At 35.2% G+C, this 15,131-nt stretch overlaps 1 long non-coding RNA gene across 1 annotated transcript in view; it reads left to right on the plus strand.

The window, feature by feature from the left end:
• Positions 1–15,131, plus strand: part of LOC123791492 (uncharacterized) — a 363,697-nt gene that overhangs the window by 328,547 nt on the left and 20,019 nt on the right. Inside the window, exon 7 of the long non-coding RNA XR_006779396.2 lies at positions 11,323–11,442. This is a non-coding gene — a long non-coding RNA (uncharacterized LOC123791492). The remainder of the gene's footprint in view (positions 1–11,322; positions 11,443–15,131) is intronic.

Raw genomic sequence — 15,131 nt, forward strand, 5'->3', positions numbered from 1 at the left:
ATTTTAGGTATATAATGTCATATTTTATATCCTTTTATTTTGTGGATCCTTTGATTGATTTTTATAGATAGACTTATTTTTACTGCTTTTGTGATTCTTGCTTTTCATACTCTCACTTAAGGTCTTTCATTCCACTCAATTTGTCTTCTTTTGTATTTCTTTTAGGACTGGTTTAGTGGTCACGAATTCCTTTAGTTTTTGTTTGAGAAACTCGTTATCTCTCTTTCTATTCTGAATGATATTCTGGCTGGATAAAGTATTCGTGCATATATATATATATATTTTCAGCATTTAGTATATATCATGACCCTCCCTTCTAGCCTGCAAAGTTTCTGCTGAAAAAAAGGATATATCATGACCCTCCCTTCTGCAAAGTTTCTGCTGGAAAAATAGCTGATAGCCTTATGGGGTTTCCTTTGTATGTAACTGTCTTCTATTCTCTTGCTGCTTTTAAATTTTTTTCTTTATCACTACTTTTTGCCTTTTTGATTACTGTACATTTTGGTATTGACCTCCTTGGATTGATTTTTGGGGGAATCTCTGTGCCTCCTGGATTTGGATTTCTGTTTCCTTCCTCAGATTAGAGTTTTCAGCTATTATTTTGTCAAATGAATTTTCTGCCTCCTTTTCTCTCTTCTTCTACTTCTGGGATCCCTTTAATGTTAATGTTATTACACTCGATGGAGTCACTCAGGTCCCTAAATCTGTTCTCATTTTGCATATTTTTTCTCTCACATGCTCAGCTTTATTGCTTTCCATTACGCTGTTTTCCAGATCATTAATTCATTCCTTTGCTCCCGCTAGCCTGCTGTTTCTTCCATCAAGAGTATTTTTAATTTTATTTATTGTGTTCTTCATCTTGTTTGGTTCTTTTTCATCTCTTTGTTACAGATCTCACTGATGTCCTCCACTCTTATCTCAAGTCTTAGTGAGTACCTTTAAAATCATTACTTTAAATTCTCTGAGATGTATTGTTTATATCTGCTTTGCTTAGGTCTCTTGCTGTGGTTTTGTTCTTTTCTTTCATTTGGGACATATTCCTCTGTCTCTCCATCTTTGTATGCTTCTCTGTTTCTGTGTATTAGGAAAGTCAGCTATGTCTTCTGCTCTTGAAGATAATGTCCTTATGAAGAAGAGGTTCTGTAATGCCCTGTAGTACAGTGTTTACTGTTCCCCAGGACCTGTCACTTGAGTCTTTCCTGTGTTTGTTGCCTATGCCCTGCTGTCGTGTCTTGGATTATTTTTCCTTCAGTCCAGTTGTCTACAGAGGTTCTCTTTACCTGTGTGGGCACTGTTTGTTCCTGTTGGGGTGGGGTGTGTTTTAACAAGATGTGTGCTGGTCTGCTTGCAAAATGAAACTTGCTGCCACTGCTGCCAGAACCAAGCCCCTCAAAACACCAGGGTTGAAATGTGGCGTTGGTGGGGTTTGTTCCAGTCTTCTGGGGGAGGTGTTCTGCAGCACCAGGACAGAGGCAAATGTGACTGGGAAGGATGGGTTCACTGAAACATGAGGATTTGGGGCTTAGTTGGGTAGTGAGTGTGGGCTCCCCACTGGTTCCTGCAGGTGGCCATTATTTTTGCTGGGGGTGGGGGAGGGAAATGGTGCCAGCCAGTTCCTGTGTTCCTGAAGAGGTCTCCCTGTGATCCTTGTCTCTCTGGACCGTGCTCTGAGATGAGCAAATCATTCTTCCTCCCATCTGCTCCTGGCATTTTTCAAACTGCCATGCTGTATCTACATGAACCAAACCTACTGATTTTTAAAATTCCAGTCTTTAAGTCCTGCTGGTTGTAAGAACTTATGAAGTTTGTCTCCTCTCACTTTCAGAGGCAAATATTATGGGGATTTGTCTTCCCCATGTGGGCTCCCCAGTGTGATAGTCTGTTTCTCGCCCGTCTCCACACCACCAGCTCCCTCTCGACCAAGGCTGACCATGGTCCATGTCACATGTCACTGCCAGACCGCATCTCCATCCTTCCTACCTTCTTTGATGTGGCCTCTTTGGTACTGTAGTTGTGCGATTTGTTCTGCCAGTCTTTGGGTGATTTTCTGGGTTATTATTTTTTTTCTTTTTTAAGATCAGCTGCTTTTCATTTTTTATTTTATTTCATTTTACTTTATTTTATTAACATATAATGTATTATTGGTTTCAGAGGTACAGATCTGTGATTCATAAGTCTTATGTAACACCCAGTGCTTATCATGTCACATGCCCTCCCCAATGTCCATCACCCAGTTACCCCATCTCCCCAAGCCCCTCCCCTTGTTTTCTGGGTTATTTACGCTGATGTGAGTATTATCTACCTGTATCCATGGGATGAGGCAACCGTAGGGTCCTCCTATTCCACCATCTTCCCAACATGGTTTTTTTCATTTTTTTAAAGTATTTCTCTTCTTTTGGGTCTCTGGTTGTACAAGTGCTTTTTTTGTCCTACATGTTTTTTATGAACTATTCTTAGAATTTTTAGTTTTGTTTTGTTTTTTCTCTGTGTGCTTCAATTTGGGTAATTTCTATTGCTCTACTTTAAAATTCATTGACCTTTCTACTATATATATTCAGTTTGAAATTAAGTACCATATCCAATAAATTTTTAATTTCAGGTTTTTTAAAAATTTCCATTCTAGAATATCAATTTGATCTTTAGAGATTCCATTTTTCTATGGAGATGGATTTTTCCCTATTTTGTCTATCTTCTAATTTCTTTAACATATTTATGACAGTAATTTTAAAGCCTATATAATCTAATTTATTTGTGGGTCTGCTTCTACAGATTTATTTTTCTATTTCTTTCATTTTTTTTGGCATTTTTGCATATTTTGCATTTTTGCATATTTTACATATGCATGATTGCATATTTAAGTGAAACAAAGAATTTGGTACAAAAACACTTTTCCTCTGAGAGGGCACAGCCCTTTCTCTGTCAGGCAGCTAGGGTGAACAGTTGATTATTTTAATCTAAATAGGAATTCAGGTGGGTTGTATCATGGTTGCAGCTTGAGTTTCAGTTTACCTCAAATTTCAGAAGTCTTAAGAGTGAGCTCTATCCTGAGTGATTACAGGCACCTTTTAGGGGAAATCTGGGATTGAAGCACTACAAAATGTAGAGATTTCCCCCTGATTTATAGACCAGCCCATAGCATACAGTGGTGCCATACTCTGAACCAGATTCCTTTGGGGAAGCATTGGTTGGCCAGAGGAATCCTCACTGAGTATGGGGATATAATTATTAGTCCAGTTCTTCATGCCAGCTCATGCACCTGTTAAAAACTCTACTGTATTTCTTGCTACTTACTCCATCAAAGTTCTTTTGCTCATGACTGACCCATTTCTTGCCCATTTATTCTCAGAAATGGCTAATGCTCCCAGAGAGGGAAGTGATACTGGTATTGGTTCAAAAAAGTCTCTTTCCTCTCTAGAGAGGAAGCTAGTTATTTTAGACTCTTTTTTTTTCTACAATACTCCCTGAAGTCTTAAATATATTTATACATACATATATCTAAATATATATGTATATGCGTGTTTGTATGTATGTATATCTTTTTTAAAATTTGTCCCAGTTGTTACGGTGGGAATTAATCACTTGTACTTCCTAAATGGATGTGGAACTCCCTGGTACCCTATCAATGTTCATTTAATGTCTTAGAAATTAATTGATATACTGTTGTTATTTTTATGTATTACTAAAAGAGTTTGTTTTACAATTGATGGGTAGTATCCACAATAGTCCATAGGCTGTCATGTCATAACAACAACTATTGTTGGTGGAGTTCTTATCATAAGGCAGGTGATGTTCTTAGCACTTTAAATATATTACCTAAATTAATCCCCACAGTTAATCCTACAAATTAGGTACTATAATTAATCCAATTATACACATGGGAAAAGTGCACCATAGAGAGTTAAGGTGATTTCTCAAGTCCATATACCTTGTAAATACCGGAGTCAGGATTCAAATTCAATTAGTCTTCCTCAGAGCCCCAGGCCTTAGTCACTACACTACATTGTGATATTGAGTGAACAATTAACATTTTTTAACAGGGTTATCCTTCACTCCTATTGTCTCTTTATACTCTAAAATTATTTATGTTATATAATCTTCTAAATATATAATTCTACTCTCTTTTCCATTATACTCTTCAGTCTGCCAGGAATTACTTGTATTTCTTGTTTACAGAACAAACATTTATCTTTCCTTTAGAATTCAGTTCAGCTACCACTTCTTTCAGAAACTTCTATCACTCAGAATTACTCTCTTCATATACTCTTTTTAAACCGTATGCGTACACCTACCTTAGCTTTTAACATATTGCATATAATGTATTTATATATGTGTATCTTACCCATTAGTCCATAAGATTCTTGATAGTAGGAATTGGGGCTTAGCCATATCTTTCTATACATGCCTAATGATGCGTGACATGTAATAATCACTGAATTTGCATTTACCAAATTGATTTCAATCTCTGTTTCTAAAACCGATTCTCAATAAGAATTTCAAAGGTTAAAAGTCTTTGTGGCGTATTATACTTATCTTGCTACAAAAGTTAAAGCTTAATAATAAAGCTCAAAATAAATGTTGTCATACATTTTGGAAGATCTCCTTGGCTAAAGTTAAAATAGCAAGAAATGTGGTTATTTAAAACTATAAAATTATTCACTTTAATTTTTATCTGTTTTTAATAGTTAAAAGCAAAATTCAAGTCTCCTATTTCAAATTAAACTACTATTCACTCTTAACTAATAATACCTTTATGTGCCTGACACTTCAGGTGGAATGATTAAATTATGTACCTGTAGAAAGATCTCAGAAAGCAATGACAGGTATTACAAACCTACTATGTTCCTGGGTACTTAAAAAAAAAGTACTGTATTTAAAATTTAAGACATTGATTTCAAGTCATTGTTTCTCTTGTATATGACATTCTTCTTTTCCTTTTGATTCACATATGAGGTGTAAATTTTCATTTCTTCCTTCACTTTGCTTTGCTTTTCATTGCATTTATACCATAGAACATTGTATCGTTCAGCTTTATTAGTTACTTTAAGCAAGAAAGTAGAAGTATAGAACCATTTCTTTTGCTCAAATGGTGGATAGTCTGAAAGGACATTTTCTTTAAAAAGTACAGTCAACAGTGGGCCGCACATAGATTAAGGCAAAGCACAAAATCCTTAAAGCTACTCTTCCCATTCTTTGCATAGAGACTTGTCTTGCTGCTTTGAATGGGTGAAATATATTTTCCTCCACTGTTATTTAAAGCTGAAGTCCTCAAACAGAAATTTAGGGTAAGCAACCCCAAATAACTTCTTGAGCTCTCATAAAGTTGTTTATGCTTGCAGGTCTTTCGGATTCTTTTTATGTCCTACTATGGAATGTATTTAGCACCCCGCTCTAAAAACTGCTGAGAGTGCTAGTCCTAAGAAGGAAGAGACAGAAGGCTTAGTTTTGACCCTTTGGGGTCTAGGATTTGTGGTTCAGGGAATGACTCTTATGCCATTCATTGAAATTACTTTCTACTCTCTTTTTTTCCTAATGCAGGTTTTTTGGGTTTTTTTTTTTTTTGATGTCTAAGAAGGAAGGCATGTGAGTGTTATCTTTGTAAAACTGCTAGATGCGCTGTTTTTTTTTTTTTTTTCTTATGGGACAGAAAACAGACATGGAACCATGATTTTACAAGCATTTCCTTGAATGAAAGTGTCCAGGATAGGAGGAAGCATTTTTCAAATTTCTTAGGCAATACTGTCATTACTTTTCACAAGAGAGATTATAGTATTAGGTTAAGACCATTTATTTCATCTCCTAAAATGAATTGTTGCCTCAGTAAGACTCAGTCTTGTGACTGGGATTTTGACATAACAGGAAAAGATTTATCTAATGATCATTTTCCATGTTAGTCAATGCCCTCTCCTCCTCTCTCCAGGAGCAGCAGGAACACCCGTTCTAATGGTTTGCCTTTGAGTTTGAATCTGAAAATTGTCCTCTTTCCCAAATTCTGTCTAAATTCAGTGATCATAATTTCTTCTCCTTACTTGGAGCCTTTATGGATAGAATATGGGCCAAGGTAATTATGTCTTCTCTTTTGCAACCAGTCATAACTACCTGTATACCATGGTGAGTTTTCATTCTCACTAAGCACATAATTAAAAAAGAAAACAAAAGAAAGATAAGATGATACCCAGTTTCTCCTTGCCTCCAACTTAACCCTCTTTATACATGTCCGAGAATTATATGTAAAGGAGAAAGAGAGTAAAATGATAGACATATATGAGAGCGTATTTATATGCATGCATCCCTATGTTCATATATTTGTACATTTATTCATTTGGTAAAAAATCACTACTCCTTATTTAGTGATAAATCTGGGCTTAAAATATCACCTTATAATCTATGTGAATATGGGAGGCTCATTAACCTCCATAAGATTTTTTAATATAAAAAATGGTTACTCATACTTGTAGGGTTATAATAAAGAACAACTGATATAATACATAAAATATCTATAAAATACATGGTACATTATAGGTTCCCCAAAAGTCCTAGTTATTATTACATTTACCCTGCTATTCCTAGTACTTTCTAGTCATTAGACTAGGTGCTCAGACACAGAAGCAAAGAAAGCATAACCTCTTTTCTCAAAAGCCTCAGAGTCTACTGAGGAAGACTTAAAAGAGCATTAAAAACCAAAATACAATAGACTAAGAGCTATTAAAAATATCAAACAGGTGCACCATCAGATGAAGCAGAGAAGCAAAGCAAGACCTGATCAGCAGTGGTTGGCAAAAGAATTTCTATCTTTACTGACTTAATTGGAACTGGTTACTAGCCAGGGATTTTGTCTTGGCTATTAATTATTTTTAATTTGTTGACAAATTTTTATTGCTCAATTTACTTTTTTTTGTTTCTGTTTAGGAGATTATATATATATATATATATATATATATATATATATATATATATATATATATGTTTAAAGCTAAGCCTAGGGAAATGTTCTGCCTTTGGACTTGAGTATCAAAAAAGTAGAGGATACCACTGAACTCAGAAAGGCGGTCTTGTCCTGGAATTAGAAGGAAGGCTTGTACCAGCAAAGGATCTCCCAGAATACAGTAACATGTGTTGGGACTCAAGTGTTGGTATGGACTTCTTATTGAGTGAATGTCAGTAAGCCTTATCCAAAAGAATTGCAGATGTTTAGAGATCATCACTATTGTCTTGTCATTCCTCTAATGTTGAGGCTATTTCCCCAGTTTCAAAGCTTTAACATAATGGTTTAATATTAGAGAAGGTGCTTTAAGACACTGGAGCAACTGGCAGGGAACTCAGCCTTCTAAGGTATAGGAGGGAAGGTGGTCTGGATCACAATAAGCTATAGTAACCCTAAAGGTTTTGGGGAGCCTGTGTCAGCAGCTAGAATTAGGAAAAGGATGCAGCATACATACTCACTTTCTCCATTTCTCTCATGGGTCTGGCAAAGCTTAAAATGTATATGTTTCTCAGGATAGCATCCGTTCATGCTTTTTGGGAGGAAATTTTAAGTTAGGATAGTATGAGCCTTTAGCTGGTAGAGGGGAAATCTGATACTGTTTATTCGTATTATTAAATACAAGTGAGAGTTACCAGGCATCGATAGGAAATGAAATACTTCGAGGTAGGCATAAAATAAGAAATCCCAGAAAATTACAAAGAATTCAAGCAAGGATAAAAAGTAGGACTACTTAGGAGTCAAAAATTGAGAAGAGATGGAAGAAAACAAAATTAAATATATGAAACAGAATAATTGACATCAATCTTTTTAAAAAGATAGTCTGAGCTGAAATTGTTTTATTGTAACTCCCTTCTTTGTTTTTCTCTCTTAGTTTCTAGTTAGGAAAAACCCCACTGTTTTGCTTCTTATTTGCTTGCTATTTTTCATAGCTAGGGAAACGGGGAGAAAAAGAAAAATTGCCCAAGGTGAGGCATCCACAAGGGGCTGAGCCAGGACTTTGACCCAGATGTACCCAAGTCTGTCACACCACCTGTCCCCCTGAGTTGTTGTTGTTGTCGTTGTTTTTACAAAAAATGTAGCAAATTTACAGATTTAAAATGTTTCTTATCTTGGATCTTCATACTGTAACCCCCTCTGTATTCTTTCTTGCACTACGCTACACATTCGTCTCCCTTTGCTGGTTTCCTCTGATGCTGGAGTTCACTTAAGGTTCAATTTTAGGAAGTTGGATTTTTAATAAGATTCCTTTAAATGGTTTCCATATTTAGCCAATCTTGCAGTTCTCAACAGTACATGGAAGAGCAAATACGGAATTTAAGAAAAAAAATTAGCTTCTTTAACTACTAGATGAAACTGAAATTTGGGCTGTCTGACTTCTAAGATTTGGAAGCAGTGTTGGCAATCTAAATTTATCAATAGCCGAACATAGCATTCTTCATAAAGGACTTCATTATTCTCCTTAGGATAGCAACATTTCTTAAATTTCCATTGAGTGGTCCTTTCCCTCTAAGTGTTTCCAGTGTGACAGCTCTTTTCTGAAGTGCATTAATTTGGGTCTCATGCCACTACTGCATATTAACTTATATATATATATATATGAAGAAAGATATCAAATATGGAAGAAGTCATTTCTGACCCCATTTTAAAAAGACAAAGAGATCTGGTTTTAGTTTTTTTTCAAACCACGTAATGCCTGGGCATTTTTATTGTACATGTGTAAAGCCGTTCCTTGTTTTTCTCTAATGAATACTGAAACAAAATTATGGATTCGTTTTTCTTTAGATTGTTATTGGATTCTGCAAGGTAGTCGATACTAAGCTCTGCAGCTTCTGATGGTGTGGAAAGGAAGGAGGGCAGTGGGAGGAAGGAGAGCAGGAAGCGGAAAGATGGCAGGAAACATTTTGATTTATGCAATTTTTATGAAAAAAATGTTCTCTTTGCTTACTGCATAGTGTTACTATTATTATCATTTGGTGGGCCTGAGGCATGGGCCACACACATCATCCGCCTAAAAATAATTCTACAGCCTGTCTGGGTGTCATTATGGTGTTTGTTTCATAACAACTGCCTATGAATCTTTATTAAAATTCAAGTAGGCTGAGACTTCGAGCCAACAGTGGAGCCCGTATACACTAACAGAGTGCAGTCTGCCCTTGGGAAGGCGCTGGCAGCATCTGAGTAGGGTGTGTCAAAAACTAGGCAAACTGCAAGAATCTCAGACTCTGAAAGAGATAGGATGAGACCATTGAAATGTATTCTGACATGATTTTTGGTATTTAGTTCACTCCCAGAATGAGAAAGAATACACCTGTGGAACTAAACGAGAGGGACTGGACCTCTGAGCATGCTGCCACTTAACCTTGCTGACCAACCTAGGGGAGTGAATACTGAAATGTTACGGGTTGGTTTTTTTTTTTTTTTTAAATGGGCATTTCTTAAGATTTCTAAAAGACAAAGGCAAACAGCATAGGATTTTCCATAGATATATTATGAAATTATAGGGTTTAAATGGTGGGTATAACACTCTTTATAATAGTATCTATTCTTTTATATAGTGAGATACAACCTTTGTTTATGAAACAAAATCTCTATGAAAATCCAGGGAATATCAAGTGTGAAGTTCACAGATTTAATCTTTAAATTAATACTTACTGTTTTTACGAGTGTTTTTGTTTTTGTTTTCTGAATGAAAATACTCCTTTAAAAAAGACTGTGAAGGGCTCAGTCAGTTAAGCGTCCAACTCTTGATTTTGGCTCGGGTCATGATCATGGGTTGTGAGATCAAGCTACATGTTGGGCTCCACACTGAGCGTGGAGTCTCCTTGAGATTCTTTCCCTCTCCCTCTGCCCCAACTCGCACTCTCTCTCTCTCCTTCTAAAATAAATAAATAAATAAAATCTTTAAAAAAAAACCCAAACCTATGAAGACTATGTCCATACATAGGACCGGTTGTGAGCAAAAAACCACATTGTTTTATAACTAAGATGAAATAAAAGTTAGAAGGGATATATTTGGCATTTAATAGCTGTGTACTCCATTAATTACAATATAGCATGTTTATTGAAATTGTGGGAGATGTAGATTGCAAGTGCAAAAAAATTTAGCTATTTATTGGAGTGATAGTGTTAGTAGTATTTCACTGGGGCTTTTGGATTTGTATGGCTAAATAAGGCCAATGAGTAATTATGGAATATTCTAATTCCATCATACTTTGTGTATGAAAGCAAATATTGTAGTAATAGAGGGGAAGTTAAGTCCCCATTGTTCTGTATTCGAATTAAAAGGATCAATATAAACTTATGCAATATTGTATTTTAAATAATAAATTATTCACATCTGTTTATATATCTCTTGCTACTAAAATAATTCTAAAGTATTTACTTAAACACTTAAATATCTCTTGCTACCATATCTCTTTACTACTAAAAAAGCCTAGAAATAATAACAAATTCAGTAGCATCTCTCATCCTCAGATTGTGATCTGGTAATATTCTACTAAGAGAAATAAAGATGTCTTGAAGAAATGGATGATTCCATGTCTCTGGTAGCAAATGTGCAAGATTAATTTGGATCACCTTTCATACTGGCAAGAATGATAGCTATCAAAGATTACTAGCCCTATCAGAGGAATGCAGGAGCTGTTAACTGTGAAGAGGCTTCCAGTGGCCAAAAGTGGCACAGTTTAACTCTGTAAAAATTAACAGCAATAGATTGAAGCACACAAAGTATGTTTAAATGTATATAATTTTTAAAATGAAGAATTGGTTATTTCAAAAGATAAGAAACCATTATCTTAAAAACAGGTAAATATAGAAAAAAATACCAAACATGTATTTTTCCAAATGGTAGATAAGGAGAAATATTTCTTTATATGTTCCAATTAGCAGATCAAAAAAAAAAAAAAGAATTTGAGTATCACCATTTGCAAGCCTCAATGAATTATAGGTCTATGCACTGAGTATCAATAGTTGCTAACATAAAGAGAAGAAGACAAAAATGGTATGCCTCCTGGTGTAAGAATGCAACACTCCTCACGTGATTGCCAAAAAGACCCAGTTCAAGTCCAGGAAAGCTGCTCTATCCAGTTTCCAATTTACAGGAAACACAGAGAACAGAGACACACGCTTAACTATACCGGGAGCATGCAAGATCTAAACTGTGGAAAACTCAATAGGTGAAGTGGACTGGGTCTTTAACAGATCGACCCGAAGGAAATAAATGTGTTGGAGGAGAAAACTCTAGATTAAAAGAAACTGAAAAATAATATAAAAAATTAAGAAGGTGCAAGGCCAAAAAAAATTTTTTTTCCTGGGGAACTAATATATTTAAATTTCTGTAGGTGATTCTAATGTGAGTTGAAGTTGGCAACTACTGACCAAGTTGGAGGAAATGCCAGTTGTCTGCATTATGTGAGGAAAGTGTGTTGGCATTAGGAAACCAAGGACACGGAAGAAAAAAGGTGAGTTGTGTGCTGGAGCATTTCAGCATTAAGATGGAAGCAGAGGTTGACAAGCCATCAGACTTTAAATAGGGGAACTGGGAGATTTAACAACTACCCTGAGAAAGCTAGAGATAATTAAGATCCTGCCAGGCTAAACAGCCAGAGATGTTTTGATGCCAACCTATTTTGAAGGTTGAAGATAAACTGTCTGGAAGGACTTGAGTATGAAATATTGAGTATTATTTCAGAGTGACATTAAATACTTTTAAAATTAAATATTAGTGGAAATGTTACCACATTTTCCTTAATGTTTATTTCCTTTTTAAATTGCTTTATTAGGTGGTTGGCTAGGCAGTATGGTGTGGTGTGAGATGCTGTGTAACTAATGGCTCTGGATTCACATCTTAGTATTACTTTTTTATTAACTTTGTAACTTTGCTGAACTCAGCTCCCAAGTCTCGGTTTCATTGTAGGCAACGTGGACATACCTTAGAGAGTTACGAAGAATTAGTAATATTCGTGTGAAAGCACCTACACCTATTTTTTAATGTTTTAAATATTTAATTTTAGTGTGAACTATTTACAACTTAAAGGACAAAAACATATAAACAGATACAGATAATTACATTTAAGAAATCTTAACATTGTGCATTAAAAAAGTGTAGCACAGGTAAATTAAAACCCCTGCATCCCTTTCTATTTTTTTCTTTAATCAAGGTTTGACTCCAAAATTGTTTCGTATTATATATTATATTTTTAACAGTTTTATTGTTGTACGAGTTGCCTGCCATATGATCTATTTAAAGTGTACAATTCAACATTTTTTAGTCTATTTAGAGGATATACAACCATTATTACAACCTAAATTTGAAACCTGTTTGGTTCCCCCAAAAGAAACCTGGATCCATTAGTGGTCACTCTCCATTCCTCCCCAACCTCATCAGCCCTAAGCAATCAATAATTTATTTTGTGTCTCCATAGATTTGCCCATCCTGAACATTTTATGTAAGTGAAATCATACATTTTATGGTCTTTTGTGATTGGCTACATTTATTTAGTAAAATACCTTCAAATGCTCATCCGTGTTGTAGTACTGTTTCTTTTTATTTCCAAATAACATCACACTGTATGGTTATCCTATTTTTTATTTAGCTGTTTATCACATGATGGACATTTGGGTTATTTCCACTTTTTTGGCTATTACGAAAAATTTTCTGAGCATATGTATGCATGTTTTTGTTGAACATATGTTTTGTGTTTCTCTTGTGTATATTCCTAGGAATGGAATTGTGGTTATCATATCATAACTCCTTGTTTACTCTTTTGAGGAATTACCTGTTTTCCAAAATGGCTCTGCCACTTTTTATTCCCACCAACAATGTATGTGGGGTCCAGTTTCTCCTCATCTTTGTCAGTGTTAAGTGTTATGTCATGTGGTTTTAATTTGCATTTCTTTTTTTTTTTTTTTAATATTTTGTTAGTCACCATACAGTAATCCCTGGTTTCTGATGTAAAGTTCGATGATTCATTAGTTGCGTATAACACCCAGTGTTAATTTGCATTTCTCTAATGACTAATAATGTTAAGCATTCTTTCATGTGTTTACTCCCTACTTACGTATCTTCTTTGGAAAATGTCTACCAAATCCATTACACATTTTAAAATTGGGTTGTTTGTCTATTGCTGAGTTACAAATGTTCTTTATGTATTCTAGATATGAGTTACTTATCAATATATGATTTGCAAAATTTCTCCAATTTTGACTTCTATGCATTTTAAACTTATATATATAAATATATTATGATTTATATACAAATAATATATTTAAATAATTTATATAAATACATATATATAATTATGTAATTTATATATAATATATATTTATATTATGAGTATTTTAATATTTACATATGTGACATTAATAACCCTATGTAATTTGGTAACTTCCTTGGCTTTACTCAACATTATGTGCATTGACATATGTCCTGGCTGACAATCTAGTATAGTTCCTGCTCCAGTTAATTCATTTAAAACGCTGACTAGTATTCTACTGCAAGAATAAACCATAGTTTAAGATTATATTTTATTTTTCCTGTATTTTGCCTTTCGGCCAGTTATTAAAAAAGAGATGAGATGTTCTGAACACATTACTTGTTCTCTCATTCTTAACAACCATTACAATGTTTGCTGTAAGGTATCGTGGGCTAGCACTTCTCCAAAAATAGAAGACTTTGTAATGTCCAGGCACTATTACTCAATATAAACAGTACCCTAGAGACTTAACTTCAATAATCATAATTTATACAGTAATTCCTCACCTCTGTTGACATAAAAATATTTAGTTTCATTCTATAGGTTGAGACGTAGTCATATTAATTAAGCTTAATGATAATATAACATGTTCTTGAAGTTATAAAAAAGTATGAAGAAGAAAGATGTTCGGAAATTGAAAATTGAGGATAACTCATGAAGTAAAAACAAGAATCAACTGCCAAACAAACAAACAAACAACTTTTGTCAAGTGAACCTTGGGAAATAGAGATTGTTGAGGACATTGAGGAATGATGCAAAATACTGCACAGTGTCAAAGGCCTTCACAGTTCTTTCTGCCAGATGCTGATTTAAAAAGATACAGTCCACCTCTGTCAGACATTCTGTGCCAGAAAAGTCACTATCCTTGCTTCAAGTAGCTGCAGACGACTCACAGAGAATTCTCTGATTCAGAGGGGGCTGTACTTTTTGACATAGAGAAGTAGAGGAATGGAAGGAGAGCTCTAAAAAGAGACTTGAAAATTTTACTGTTTTTATTATTTTTTATTTTCAAATTTCTTCTGCCTTGGAGAAGTTTTGTCACATTGGTTATGAATAGTGTATGTGTCTCTTTTCCATGCGTGAATTCTTTCACTCATCACTTAGCACAAAACCATAACTCTTAGATGCTTACTTCATGTTTCAGGCTGTGGATATTTGTTGTCATGAGACAATTATGTAGAGTCTTGTTACTTTTAGGCTTTTTATTTTTTTTAAAAAGATTTATTTATTTATCTTAGAGTGAGAGGGCAGGCAAGTGGAAGGAGGGCAGAGGGAGAGAATCTTCAAGAAGACTCCCTGCTTAGCACGAAGCCTGCCATGGGCCTTGATCCCAACCCTGAGATCATGACCTGAGCTGAAACCAAGAGACAGACGCCCAATTGACTGAGCCCCCTGGGCCCCCCAGTTTTGGATTATTTAATCCAATTTTCATTATTCTTCACAGATTAATCATTTTATTTAGAAAACAATTTGCATTTGTGCCTTCCCTCCTCAGACATAGACCATAATTCAATTTATTACTGTAGCGTAGTGTAGCAGTTAAGAGGTTGGCCTCTGAAGTCAGATGTCTGAGATGTGCTTTAAAATAATCTGGGCTTTGAGAGAAATGGGAGGAGGGGCGCCGGGTGGCTCAGTTGGTTAAGCATCTGCCTTAGGCTCAAGTCATGCTCTCAGGGTCCTGGGATTGAGCGTGCGTCAGGCTCCCCATTCAGCAGGGAGTCTGCTTCTCCTTCTCCCTTTGCCCCTCCCCCCAGTTCCTGTGTATGCCCCTCCCCCCTCAAATAATAAAATCTTTAAAGAAAATGGGTGGAGGTATCAATATACAGGAGTATAGGGTGGTTCATTAGACTTTTTTTTTTTAGATAGATGTGACGTTTTCTGTAACAAAAAGTTAA

This window comes from Ursus americanus, chromosome 5 (genome assembly GCF_024610735.1).
Source record: "Ursus americanus isolate L20-20 chromosome 5, mUrsAme1.1.p, whole genome shotgun sequence".
Lineage (NCBI taxonomy): Eukaryota > Metazoa > Chordata > Mammalia > Carnivora > Ursidae > Ursus > Ursus americanus.